The 14,205-nt window shown below is 41.7% G+C and overlaps 1 long non-coding RNA gene across 1 annotated transcript; it reads right to left on the bottom strand.

Moving 5' to 3' along the window:
* Positions 1 to 2,483: 2,483 nt before the first annotated feature.
* Positions 2,484 to 6,027, bottom strand: LOC139012290 (uncharacterized). Its single transcript, XR_011471845.1, has 3 exons — positions 5,914 to 6,027; positions 4,780 to 4,843; positions 2,484 to 2,533 (listed from the first exon to the last, which is right to left on the bottom strand). It is a non-coding gene; the product is annotated as an uncharacterized lncRNA (long non-coding RNA).
* Between the last annotated feature and the right edge of the window lie 8,178 nt (positions 6,028 to 14,205).

Genomic DNA, 14,205 nt, shown 5'->3' with positions numbered 1-14,205 from the left:
GTGTGGGGGTCCAGATGGAGTCACCCCAAGATATGCCTCTGTGGTATGCAGATTGTTTTGAGCTAAAGCAACTTTAGTAGCCATGGGCTACTGAATACTTCTGCCCCTCTCTCTAACTACTAGGAAGAGTTGGAATAGGAGCCTCGCACATAATAAGAGCTTATCAGTCCCAGCCAGTTTGGCTCAGTGGATAGACTGAAGGGTCCCAGATTCCTTTCAGGTCAAGGGCACATGCGATGTGTCTTTTTCACATTGATGTTTCTCTTTCTCTGTCTCTCCCCCTCCCGCTCTCTCTAAAAATATCCTTAGGTGAGGCTTAACAACAACAACAAAAAGAGCGTATCAGCGGTAAACTTTTTGACCTACCCATATAGCAGTGAAAACTATTTACTAAACATCTGCTCTTCTTACCCTGCAATGACCCTTCTGGAAGCCCCCCAGGTACAATTCCTCATCCCTAGCTCAGGATGTCTAACATAGCTCAGAACCCCTTTCTGCCTCTGAACCTCTCATGCATGTGGGGTGTCTGACTCTCTCATGTGTGCGGGGGTTCTCGTACAAAATTTGTATTAAAATTATGTATTAAATTTGCTTATTTTTCTCTTGGTAATCTGTACCATGTCTATTTGATTATTAAACCAGCCAGAAAAACCTTGAGGGTAGAAGAAAGTTTGTTCCTTCCCCACAAGGGAATGAGTCATAACTAAAATATGCAATAGATCACTTTGCACTTGTGTAAAAGGAATGGAGATTGATCTTCAAGCAGCCAGGTAGGAAAAAGGTAGAAATGATTTTATGTCATTTAATTGGGAAGCACACAATTAAAGAATTCATGGAAATGTTAACAAAACTAAGTCAAGAAGAAATAGAAATCTGGAATAGTCCTATCTTTATTTTTGTTTTAAGCAAATCAGTAGATTAAAATCTTCATTCACATACCAAGACATATGCAGATATAGTCTTCCAGACTTGAAAGAAACAAGGTTATTTCAATCTTATACAAATTATTCCAGAGTATTAAAAAAAAAAGGCAAAATTTCCTTATCCGTTCAATGAGGCTGATATAATTGAGATTCTAAAGCTGCAAGAAAGTGTGGTAGGCAGCCCGGCCGTGGTGGTTCAGTGGATGAGCGTCGACCTATGAACCAGGAGGTCACGGTTTAGTTCCCTGTCAGGGCACATGCCTAGGTTGCAGGCTTGATCCCCAGTAGGGGGTGTGCAGGAGGCAGCCAATCAATGCTTTTCTCTCGTCATTGATGTTTCTGTCTCTCCTTCTCCCTTGCTCTCTGAAGTCAATAAAAATATTTTTTAAAAAAAGAGTGGTAGGCAGTTAGAAATGAGCAGAGTAAGGACAATGGGTCAGGTACAGAAGGTCACTAGGGTGGAAAGCCCTGGGTGCCTAGCAATGGATAATCAATTGTAGGGTTGGAACTCACCCCAGGGAGACTTTTCTTCTAGCATATTGATGGTAAGGCAGTTTTGACCCCATAACCTTTCCTCCCTAGAGATAACATCAAAGCCTCAGTTGTATTTTGGCTCTAGGCTCAGAAAAGCAACAAAACCAGCCAGGTCAGGACCAGCTGCATTGAATAATGACCCCCTGTCCTGGTGCAGGCCAATCAATTAGTGGAGACCACAACCCTGAAAGAACACACCTGGAAAACTGCTGAATATTCTATTGAGATCTTGGCCTGGGACATCCCCTAAAATCTCCACCCTTAATACCCATTGGTTGGAGGACCCAGTGCACTCCCTCCAGGGAGCACTCCCATGCCTTTCTCTTTCCCCTCCCTCTCCCTGCCCCAGGCTTGTTACCAGCAGCTTCTTCACTCCCAAGCTCCAAGGGCCCTTCCGTTACCTCTATAATTTGTTTCCTAAGCCCAAATTTACCAAGTAAATGTCCACTTACAGACTCTGAATTCTTTCCTAGCCAGAACCTAAGTACCGAGGTTGCTGAACTCAGTGAGAGGGTTAACTTGAAAGGCAGGCAGACAGGGCAGGGGTCCAGTGGGAAACAAAGGCAGGTGGAACATAGACAGGGGCAGACATGGCAGTTTGAGCAGCCTAACCACAGAAACCAACCAAGCAGAAATAATAAAATTTTTCTGGACTCAAAGCGGGAGGCTTCGGAAAACAAGGCAGGGCCTGTAACAAGGTGTACTAATGCATAGAAACAGAGAAAGTTCAGCATAGGAGCAGAGAAAGAACACATAGAAACAGGGAAAGTTCAGGTCTGTTGCTGGGCAAGAACAATGAGGGAATCAATCAGGTGGTGACACAGGTAGTAGATACAGAGCAGGCTTGTAGGAAATATATACCCCTAGAGTACAAGGCTTCACTGGGCAGCCCATTATTGGGTCCCCCTCCCCTTGTGGGGAATCTGAATCTGCTTGTAATAAATTTTCCACACTTTTGCTCAAATCTGGTCCACGGAGTTCATTCTTTGGTGTCGCAAGACACGACCCCGACCACGGGAAAAACACCTCGGTTTACTGTTCTGGGTATCAGCTTGTTTGGTCTGACCCGCCAAAGCCTGACATAAATACAAAAATCATAAACAAAGTATTAGTAAACAAAATTCGTAAGCGTGATCGTGGACGAAAAAACACAAACCAACTATGTTTTCTGCAAGAAACCCACCTTAAACATAAATTTCATAAGGGGATTTAAAAAAAAAAAAAACAAGCGAGTTGCCCTAGCTGGTTTGGTTCAGTGGATAGAGCGTCAGCCTGTGGACTGAGGGGTCCTGTGTTTGATTCCAGTCAAGGGCACATTCCAGTTGCAGCTTGATCCCTGGCCCTGGTCAGGGTGCATGCAGGAAGCAACCAATCGATGTGTCTCACATCCATGTTTCTCTCTGTCTCTCCCCCTCCTTTCGATTCTCTCTAAAAATCATTGGGAAAATATCCTCAGGTGAGGATTAACCAAAAAAACAAAAAACAAAAAACCGAGCAAGTTCAGTATATGAGTATACTTTAATACTAGAAAATCTACACACAGACTATCATATTAACATATTAAAAGAGAAAAATCATATAATCTCTCAATGCATAGAGAAAATGTATTTAATAAGGTTCAAAATTCATTAATGATTAAAGTCTATTAAATTTAGCCAAAACCGGTTTGGCTCAGTGGATAGAGCGTCGGCCTGCGGACTGAAAGGTCCCGGGTTCGATTCCGGTCAAGGGCATGTACCTGGGTTGCGGGCACATCCCGTGGGAGATGTGCAGGAGGCAGCTGGTCGATGTTTCTCTCCCATCGATGTTTCTAACTATCTATCTCTCTCCCTTCCTCTCTGTAAAAAATCAATAAAATATATTTTAAAAAAAATTTCTATTACAACATAGATATAGAAGTATTTCTTAACATGAAAAAAAGTATATGCCAAATACCTTTAGCAAATATCACTTTTAATAGAAAAAAATTAGGAGCATTCCTTCTAGAATTGAGAAAGTTGGTACTACTACTGCTTTTGTTCAACATTGTACCGGAGCACCTAACCAACAGCATGAGATGAGAAAAAGAATTAAGAACTACAAGAAACAGATAATATGATTGTTCACAAAGAAAGTTCCAGACACTATGAAGAAAAACAAAAACTAAAGCCACATAAAATAAATGAGAGAATAGTAAGGTGGCTAAACAAGAGTTCAATATGCCAAACTAAATGGCATTGCTATATGCCAGCAGGAAGTGGTTACAAAATATGACTTTGTAAAGACAGACCATACTAATGTATAGTAAAAGAGGCCGGAATGGTGGTTACCTGAGGGGATTATTCGTGGGGAGAGAGCATTACAGAGCCTCTGGTGTGTTGAAAATACTGTGTGCTGATTATAGGGATAAGACATGTGTACATGAGGAGGAAACTGGTCTTGCAAGGAGTGTCAGGCCATAAAAACTGTGAACAATGCACTGGGGGGGTGGGGGGGGTGGGCGGGGAAGGTTGTTCGGATATGGCCTTGGGACCCCCAAACCTGGGTGCCTTCCTGTAAGCCCACGAAAGGGGGCGGAACCATAGCTGCAAGACAAAGACCCCAGAAGGTTATAAAAAGTGAAGCCCTCTGCGTGTTTCTTCACTCTGATTTGGAAATTATTCCCGAGTCCACTAGTGTTAATGAACGGGGTCCCTCCCTTTCTCTAGGAATCGTGCTTGGTATTTCTTTGGTCTTCTGCAACATACAAAGTTACTGAGATTACACTTAAGATGTGAGCACTTTACTATATAAAATATACATCAATAATAATGTTTTCAAAATATAATAAAATATACAATTTGAAATGGCAACAAAAACATATGGTACTACTACCAAAGAGTTTGGATTCTTGTCTCCTGATATAAAATAGTTTAGACCAGGGATACTGATAAAAGCAAAGGCAGATTTATTGAGGCTCTGCAGAGAGTGAGGACACTGAGAAAGGGTCTCAGGTTCTGTGTGCTGAATGTGGGGCTTAGGGGTTTTCATTCCTTGGGAACACGGAAGTTGCTGGGGTTAACCAATCAGAGTGTAGGTTGGCTGGCTTTTTCTTTTTTAGGAACACTGGGGTCCCACTGAAGTCTGGGTAGGCATCAGTAAAGTGAGTCATTCTGGGATTGTGCAAGACTTATTATGGGATACAGGAAGAGACTTTCCCAACCAGGTATTGAGTTTGTCTCTGGGGTTTAAATATGTGGCTTGGCTTTAGATATGAAAAACAAACTTAAAAGAAGTCAGGTTAGTTCCTGGACCATTGTTTTATAGCTACCTATTGATAACTGTCAGTTCTGGCAGGGCTCACCTCGATGGAGTAATTTGGTCCAGCAGGGCTATTCTCAATGGAGCAATTTTACCTGTTTCAGTTCCTAGAAATAAATATAATAAAAGTTGTATAAAATCTTTATATTTAAAATTATAAATTACTGAAAAACATTAAAGAAGTTCTAAACAAAAGGAGAGATATGTCATGTTCATTTTATTAAAAAACTCAGTATTTTAAAATATGGATTCTTCCTAAACTAATTCAAATGGAAGGATTCAAATAAAGTAATGATAGAGTACAGGAGGGAATTACCCTATCAAATGTCAAAACTTATCACAGCCCTAGCCGGTTTGGCTCAGTGGCTAGAGCGTCAGCCTGAGGACTGAAGGGTCCCTGGTTCTATTCTGGTCAAGGGCACATGCCCGGTTTGGGGGCTCAATCCCCAATGTGCGGCATGCAGGAGGCAGCTGATCATGATTCGCTCTCATCATTGATGTTTCTATCTCTTCCTCTCCCTTCCTCTCTGAAATAAATAAAAATATATTTTTTAAAAACTTATCACAAAGCAGTTATATTAAAATTATGTAGTATTGGTCTAGTCCCTAGACTCTAGGGACTAATGGAATACAACAGAGAACTCAGCAACACATACACACATTTATGAATACTTGACATGACACTGAAGAATACCTATTCAAAAAAAGCAGGCTGAGATAACTAGTGATTCTTATAAACAGTTGAAATTTATTTTTTTATAGCAAAGGTGGAGATTTATTGAGTAACAAGCACAGACTCCCACGTGGGGAGGGGGAAAGAGGCCCTAAAAAGATGAAATGTAATCTTCACCTCACACCATACATAATAAACAGTTCCAAAAGGAATAAAGACTTAAATATAAAAGCTAAAACTCTAGGACTGTTGGAAGAAATTATAAGAGGACATCTTCATGACTTTGAGATTGGGAAGGATTTCTTACACAAAAACCAAAATGTGTTAACCATTAATGATAAGATTGAAAGATTTGTCTACGAAGGAGATCAGAGTGCGCTATTTGGGCATAAGAATTATTTTGAGCTGAAGGCAACTGAGAAACAGCAGATACAGGAAAAATTCGCTACCCTCCCCCTTTCTGCCTAAAGGAAAGGTTTTAATTTCCCCTTGTGAAGTGTTTACCTGGGGTAGATAGGAGCAGTGCCCTGGGCCATGGGTTCCCAACTTGGTTCAGCAAACAGCCCTGCGCCAGCCGAAAGGTTATACTTAGTTGACTTTTCCAGTCTGATGGTTCTGATGTCTATTAAGGAAGCGATTGGGACCCTCCACTTGAAGATGCCATGATCTCTCCAGGAAGCTTAAAATAAGAGGCAATCTGAAAGAATTAACAAGAAAATGCTAAAGACTCAGAGGAAAAGGGTGTGACACACACCCGCCCACTGCCCCATTTAAAAAAATACTAGATTTTCTTTTTTTTTTAATTGTGATGTTTTCAAATGTTGTCTTTCCTTTGCTCTCCCACCCTCAATAAAAGTCACTGTCACTTTTTTTTGAATGTGAAAATGCCAGGAAAAGAATCATCAGAGATACTCATCATCCCAGAGACTGCAGGAGATTGAGTCACCATAACAAACCTTATTATAATGACCCTTATCTTCCAGGGATTTCTCCCATATATTTACCTTCCCACAACTTTCCACCCCTAGAAGCCCGAATCCCATTTTCTTTGTCTTGTCATTTCTCCACTATTTATTGCCCTTTGTTAAAATGGTATGCAAGCCCCAAACTCTAACCACCTCTTTGAGTTACTCATCACTGAGTTCCCACATATATGCATGCTGCATACATAATTGACGTCTGGGTTTTTCTCCTGTTAACTTGGCTTTTGTCAGTTTAATTTGCAGGGTCACTGCATTGCACAATTTCACCAGTGCCATTCCCACTGCAGTTAATATGAATGATGCTGCAGAAGAGTAGGCGATGAGTGCCTAGATTTGTGCATGCCCAACTATGGTGGGACTGGTGTTTACCTTCAGGGGGAGGGGCAAGTGGATGGAAAAGACAACTACACGGAAAAGTGGGCAAAACGATATAAATTGGCAAATAAAAGAAGAGAAAATTTGAATATGAATTTTACTACCCATCAGAAAACGCTGACAAACTAAAACAAATTACCATTTTTCATCCATGAGATCGGCAATATTTAAAAATTGGATAACATGAACTATTAAGAAGAATGGGGACATTTATGACTGTCATGAGCTTGGGCAAGTGTAAATTCGTATAATTAGGCCATTTTTAGTAAGATTGAGGGGGAAACATACTTGCTCTAGGACCCAGGGATTCCTATTCTAAGCAAACACCCAAACTTTCACTGTGATATCTCCATGCCCATTGCTGCAGTGTTTGAAAGGACCTAATTATTCTCCAGGAAAGGAAACAAGGAAAAATGTATATGTGAATTCTGTAAAGGAGCCAAAATGTATGTATAAACATGGAATGAAATCTCAGAAATAAAGTGGAGTGAAAAAGGTATCACTATATTATTTCTACATAAATTTTTAAAAATGAAAAAATATGTATCTACGATAACTAAGAACTTGGTACATGTTTGTGTGGTTTGTGTGCTGACAGGAATGGTCTGGGAGAGTGAGAAAGTTAGGAAAGAGGAGGATCTAAACTTTAGATTCTAAAGAGTAAGCTCCTCGAAAGGGGAGCAGGGATGGGTTCTGAGTGGGGAGCTAGAGCTTTGTTTTTTGTTTTTAAATATATTTTTATTGATTTCAGAGGAGAAGAGAGAGGGAGATATAGCAACACCAATGATGAGAGAGAATAATTGATTGGCTGCCTCCTGCACCCTCCCCACCCCCCCATACACACACACACACACACACACACACACACAGGATTGAGCCTGCAACCTGGGCATGTGCCCTGACCAGGAATCGAACTGTGACCTCCTGGTTCATAGGTCGATGCTCAACCACTGAGCCACACCAACTGGCCAAGGAAATAGAGCTTTGGCTTGTTCTTAAAATACCTTTAGTGATTAGCTAATCTTGAGATTTGGGATAAATGGAAGGGAACTTTCTTCTCCAAGTAATTTTTCTCCACTTAAACAAACAAACAGATACATAGTATATAAATTATAAGAGAAAATATATGGAAATAAAATCCAACCCATAACAATGTTCAGAGAATTGAAAGTGAGGCTTTCCCACCCTGGCCGGGTGGCGCAGTTGGTTGGAGTGTTGCCCCATGCGCGAAAAGGTTGTGGGTTCCATTCAGTTGGGGCTCATACAGAGGCAACCAATCTATGTTTCTCTCTCACATGGATGTGTTTTTGTTTTCTCTCTCTCCTTGCCTCTCTCTAAAACAGTAATAAACACATCCTTGGGTGAGAATAAAAAAGGAAATGAACTTGTTCCTCCTGCATTAAAAAATAACTTTAAACTCACCTGCGGACCCCAACCAAAGCGCTATCTGATTTGCTCCTCTCTTATGTAAGATTAAGTACTTAAGCTAAATAAAAGCTGGAGCCCACAATTTCGAGCTCAATTCTGTGTTTGTGGTGTGCATTAGGGCAGCCCTGATGAGGGAAATGAGAGCTTAGTCTACTTTGCATTCTAAGCATCTAAAAACTACAATCCCCATAATGCAATATAGCAGGGGCTGCTTCAAATGAGGAAAAGAAATGTGGGGTTTTTGTGGAAAATAGTTAGAAATCATAAATAAGAAATAAAATGGAGTCACCGTAATCGAGCTGTTAAATTACTAACATCTATTAGGTTAAGGTATGAGGAAACAATTCTATTCTTGTTCTAACTAGCTTGGGAATTTAAACTTTTGAACTTTCTAGTTCTGCATCAATGCCTGAATATACATCAAGCCTCCAGATCACCATGTGATAACTCCTGAAGGACTAAGGAAAGAATGTTCATGTATCCAGGCCACCTGACATCCAATATCCAGACCACTGGTTATCTAGAGCAAGCATGTCAAACTCAAAGGCTAACACAGGCTAAATAAATGAGGTATGCAGCCTACAGGCCGCGAGTTTGACATGCTTGATCTAGAGAAATACTATCTCAGACCAATGCAGAGGCTAAGAATGCAGGACTGATTCTTCTTAAGGATATACTTTTTACCATAAGAACCCTCTCTGCTTTTATTTCTTCTTCAGAACACTCTGGGTATTGCCTAGTTGTGATTCTGGTTTGCAAACCCTAAAACTCTTGAATAAATCTTTCCACTTATTTCCTTCCAAAGCCTCCTAATTCAGTTATACTCAGTAGACAAACACAATACTTGTAACCTCAAAGCAGTTTTAAAATATTAATTAGCATTTTTAAGTTAAAAGTTTAACTTGATTCATCTAATGAAATATTTATTTTTTTAAATATATTTTATTGATTTTTTTACAGAGAGGAAGGGAGAGAGATAGAGAGTTAGAAACATTAATGAGAAGAAACATTGATCAGCTGCTGCCTCCTGCACACTCCCTACTGGGGATGTGTCTGCAACCAAGGTACATGCCCTTGACCAGAATCGAACCTGGGACCCTTCAGTCCACGGGCCGACGCTCTATCCACTGAGCCAAATCCGTCAGGGTGAAATATTTATTTTTTAAAGGCCAATGACCAAGTTGATTTTATGTAATCCAATATCACTGTATTCTTTTTTTTTTTTTTTATTAAATTTTTATTGTTCAGATTACATTTGTTCCTCTTCCCCCCACCCCCATAACTCCCCTCCTTCCAGTTCCCGCCCCACCCTCCGCCCTCACTCCCCACCCACTGTCCTCATCCATAGGTGCACGATTTTTGTCCAGTCTCTTCCCGAATCTCCCATTCCCCTCCCCCCCCCCAAGAATAGTCAGTCCATTCCCTTTCTATGTCCCTGATTCATTATAATCACCAGTTCATTCTGTACATCAGATTGTTTATTCACTTGATTCTTAGATTCACTTGTTGATAGATGCATGTTTGTTTTTCACAATTTGTATCTTTACCTTTTTCTTCTTCCTCTTCTTAAAGGATACCTTTCAGTATTTCGTATAATACTGGTTTAGTGGTGATGAACTCCTTTAGCTTTTCCTTGTCTGTGAAGCTCTTTATCTGACCTTCAATTCTGAATGATAGCTTTGCTGGATAAAGTAATCTTGGTTGTAGGTTCTTGGTATTCAGCACTTTGAATATTTCTTGCCATTCCCTTCTGGCCTGCAAAGTTTCTATTGAGAAATCAGCTGACAGTCGTATGGGTATTCCCTTGTAGGTAATTGAGTCTCTTTCTCTTGCTGCTTTTAAGATTCTCTCTTTGTCTTTTGCTCTTGGCATTTTAATTATGATGTGTCTTGGTGTGGTCCTCTTTGGATTCCTTTTGTTTGGGGTTCTCTGCGCTTCTTGGACCTGTAAGTCCATTTCTTTCACCAGGTGGGGGAAGTTTTCTGCTATTATTTCTTCAAATAGGTTTTCAATATCTTGCTGTCTTTCATCTTCTGGCACCCCTATTATTCTGATGTTGGTACGCTTGAAACTGTCCCAGAGGCTCCTTACACTATCTTCACACTTTCGGATTCTTTTTTCATTTTGCTTTTCCAGTTGGGTGTTTTTTGTCAAATCTTTGGTTTGATTCTTGTGCTCCTCTGGTCTGCTATTGGGTATAATATTCTTTATTTCAGTCCGTCTATGCTTACTTTCTAATTTCTTTATCGTAGCATCGAGGGTCTCATTAGTTTTTGTGAGGCTCTCCACAAGTTTATTGCAAGCCCTCAAAATTGCGATTCTTAGCTCCATATCCTCCATTTCTGTCATGTTTTTTTGTCTCCGCATCTTTTATGCTTTCTTGGTGCACCCCCTTGTGGTCTTTGTGCGCAGTCTTGTTCTAGCCAAGCCTTAATTGTTGTAGTTAACACTAGAGGGATTTGACCACCAGGCCGACTGGCTGTAGGAATCAGCTGTGTGGAAAACTTCAGTCCTCTGGGGAGGCGCTAGTCCAGCCTTTGCCTGAGGCGATTGGCAAATGGCTCTGTGCAGGGCCTGGGCGGGGCGGGCTCAACAGGGCGGGGGGGGGGGGGGAGCAGCTATGGCTGCTCTCAGTCCGTCTCCAGGGGCTCTGCCTCTCTGTCCCCGCAATCGCTGCAAACCTCGGAGGGACCGTAGCCAGACAGTCCCGCTTCTCCCGTTTGAGTCTGGGTCCCTAGAGACTCGCCCGGATCTGTAGCCCAGAGTCTGAGACTCACTCCTGATTGAAAACGACAACCGCGCCCTCAGCCACCAGCCCGCTTTGCGCGTGCACCGCCGCACCACCGTACCTTTAAATTTTCCACACTGCGCCTCCTCTAAGCCTCGTAATGCTGTTGTTTTTCCTTCTAGTTGAAGAGTCTCTCCTCAGCCAGCCTTCCTGTGGTTCTGGGTGATGTCCGTTCCGTCTTTTAGTTGTATTTTTGAAGTGGTTGTTCGAGGCAGCAAACTCTGGTGTTTACCTATGCCGCCATCTTGGTTTCTTCTCTCTGTATTCTTTTCTTCCATAATCATTCATGATCCTATGGCAATTTTGACTGTTTATAATAATAAATGATTAACTCCTGTTACTGGAAGATTAAACAATACATCTGTAATCTTTTACAAATGTCTTAAACTAGTAAATGCAACTATGTGTCACCTGTATAAAATGTCAACAGTGTAAACTGAACTGATATGAAGTTGTGATACAGTTGTACTTAGCTAGTTCTTTTTTTTCTTTTTCTTTTTTTTAGCTAGTTTTTAATAATAGGAAAGGAGCAAAGGAAAGGCCAGATATTATAGGCATGTCATTTGGGCAGCTTCACTAGGAAGCTACTTTACACTCCCTAGGGGCCCAACAAAGGGAAGATAGACACATGCCCAGTAAAGGTGCTTGCTGTCAATCACACCTGAGGACAGAGATGGTTGGCCAGAATGGGCGTGGCCACTGCAAGGGTGCAGACACTGGGGCTACAGAGCCCCTAATCAAAGAAGTTTGCTCTCCTGCTCTCTTGTGTGCTCTTGGCTCTTTTAGGACTTGAGTGACTCGGAGATTATCGGGCTCTTTTGCTCCTGTGTTCCTGCATTTGCCCACATGGCCCATGGCCATGTGAACCCCACACACAATGGACTAATGGACCATATCTAGCCCGATGCTGAACAGGACCCAGCTCCAACAAGGAAAGGAAACTCTGGACACTGGCTTTGTTTCTAGCTTTACTAAACCTCAGCAACACTTCTTCTATAACTGGACTAGGGAAATCGGACTTTGGAAATCAGGGTGTAATTCCAGGGAAATAAAGCTTTGTACTATATCCCAGGGACCTCTGGAAATGCTTATTCCAGCGGTACCCCAAGAATCCCACTTCCACTAGCAATGGGGGAAGACGAGACATTTTTTCCCCCCAATAACAGTTGTATCATTTCAGCAATTGAAAGAATTTCTGCTTTTTCTGATTGCACAAATGCAATCAAGTAGTCACTGTGGGAAGCAGTGAAGAAGCGGTGGAATGAAAGTGTGTAGGATGGGAAAAGGAAGGGAGATCACTCTGAAAACGAGAAAAAAAATACTTGCCGGGAGCCGGTCCATCCTTGCTGCTTGACACAATCGCTGCAGGAAAGAAACATCTGCACAGCATATGTTTCAATGGACCTGGCATATATAGCATACTGTTCTTAATATGTTTGCTCCCTTTAGCGCCATGTGTTTTAACCAAGGTCACCTCTCCGAGAAAGGGTGTTTCCCCAGGTGGGGATCTTTCCCTGAGGTTAGGGAGGGGATACAACCCCTTAATTAAGTGCCAAGCAGGTAGTTAAGCTACATAATCTTTACTCCCTGGAATGGAGATAAGAAACGCCCTAACCTTTGTAATAGAAATTGACAGGATTAAAATCGGCTGGTATAAATACGGATGTAACTAGACAATAAACATCAGATCCTCATCACATCCTCGTCAGATCCTAACCAGAACCTAGCCAGAGAACATGGCAAAAGATCCTGGACAGAACCTGGCTACAGAACTTCACTGGAGAACCTAGACAGAACATGGCAAAAGAACCTGGATAGAACCTGGTGACTGAACCTGGCTGGAGAACCTGGAGAACCTGGCTGGAGAACCTAGCGAGAGAACATGGCACCAGAACTTGGTTGGAGATCCTGACCAGAACTTGGTTGGAGTTCCTAACCAGAACTTGGTTGGAGTTCCTAACCAGAACTTCGCTGGAGATCCTGGAGGGAGAACCTCGCTATGCTGATGAACTGAAACCAGTTTCCATGTCATTCATTCTTCGCCGACTCCGTCCACACCTTTGGGGATCCCTGAACCCGTTGGGGTTGGACCCCAACAAATACTTTCTAATTTAACAGAGCATGCATCTTCTTGAGCATTAATGTGAACATGTACGAAACTTCATGCAACAGGTTGTCCTTGGAAGTTCTTCCTTTAACTTCTGGTTCATCTTTTTACATCGCAAAAGGGCTGTTTCCACTGCTGAGCAGTATTTCTTTCAGTTGGGTTTTTGTTTTGTTTTATGCTGTCTAATCACCTACTGCCTGACCAATAAGCTGGACAGGTATGACTCGGTTGATCTTTTCATCGCTTTGTTCTTTTTTCTCTCTTCATTTTCTTTTTGTTTCTAAAATATTTTTTATCAATTTTTATTTTTTTTAAAATATTTTAATTGACTTCAGAGAGGAAGGAAGAGAGGAAGAGAGAGAAACATCGATGATGAGAGAGAATCATTGATAGGCTGCTTCCTGCGCATCCCCATCTGGGGGATTGAGCCCACAAACCTGATGTATGGTAGCAACCATCAGGTAGAAACTGTAGTTTAACTCTAACCCTGCTGTTTGGCTTAACAATAGAAAAGTTACTTTGATTTTCTGAATTGTATAAATCATCCCATTCGATTGAATGACTATCCCATTGATTGTTATCTTACTGGTTATCGAAGCACATTCTTCTGTACCTGGGAAACAGGACAGCACAATTACCCTAAATTGTTTTAGTGGCCACAGGTGGTGCGTTCCAGCTGACTTAGTGGTCCCGAGACCAGAACAGCACAATTACTCTAAATTGTCCTGACAACTCAGTGGTCAAGAGACCCGAGGGCTCTAGATAATGTATTTCTGTCAATTCAGTGACCCTGAGACCCAAAACTGTAATTAACATGCTTAATTCTGCTTCTGTAATCTGCTTTTTGCGAGCCAGGTGCCTCATTCCAAACCCTGAGATGTAATCAATACCTTTGTGATTTTTTGCCTATATAATCCTGGAACTGTGACCAAATGGTTGCTATGAGATTTGGGAATGGCCCCTCATAGTCCCGGATTGCAATAAATGTGACTCTTTAATTCGACTTCTTGAGGCGTCCTTCTGTGATTCTCGGGGTACATTTGAACAAACCCAGGCATGTGCCCAGACGGCCAGACAGGGAATAGAACCTTGACCTCCTGTTTCATAGGTCCACA

The sequence above is a fragment of the Myotis yumanensis genome, unplaced genomic scaffold (assembly GCF_028538775.1).
Source record: "Myotis yumanensis isolate MYYU_CA2020_CCGP unplaced genomic scaffold, mMyoYum1.0.hap1 SCAF_6, whole genome shotgun sequence".
Classification (NCBI taxonomy): domain Eukaryota; kingdom Metazoa; phylum Chordata; class Mammalia; order Chiroptera; family Vespertilionidae; genus Myotis; species Myotis yumanensis.
Note: the sequence above shows the minus strand (reverse complement) of the source record. Positions and strands in the feature narration are given on the sequence as shown.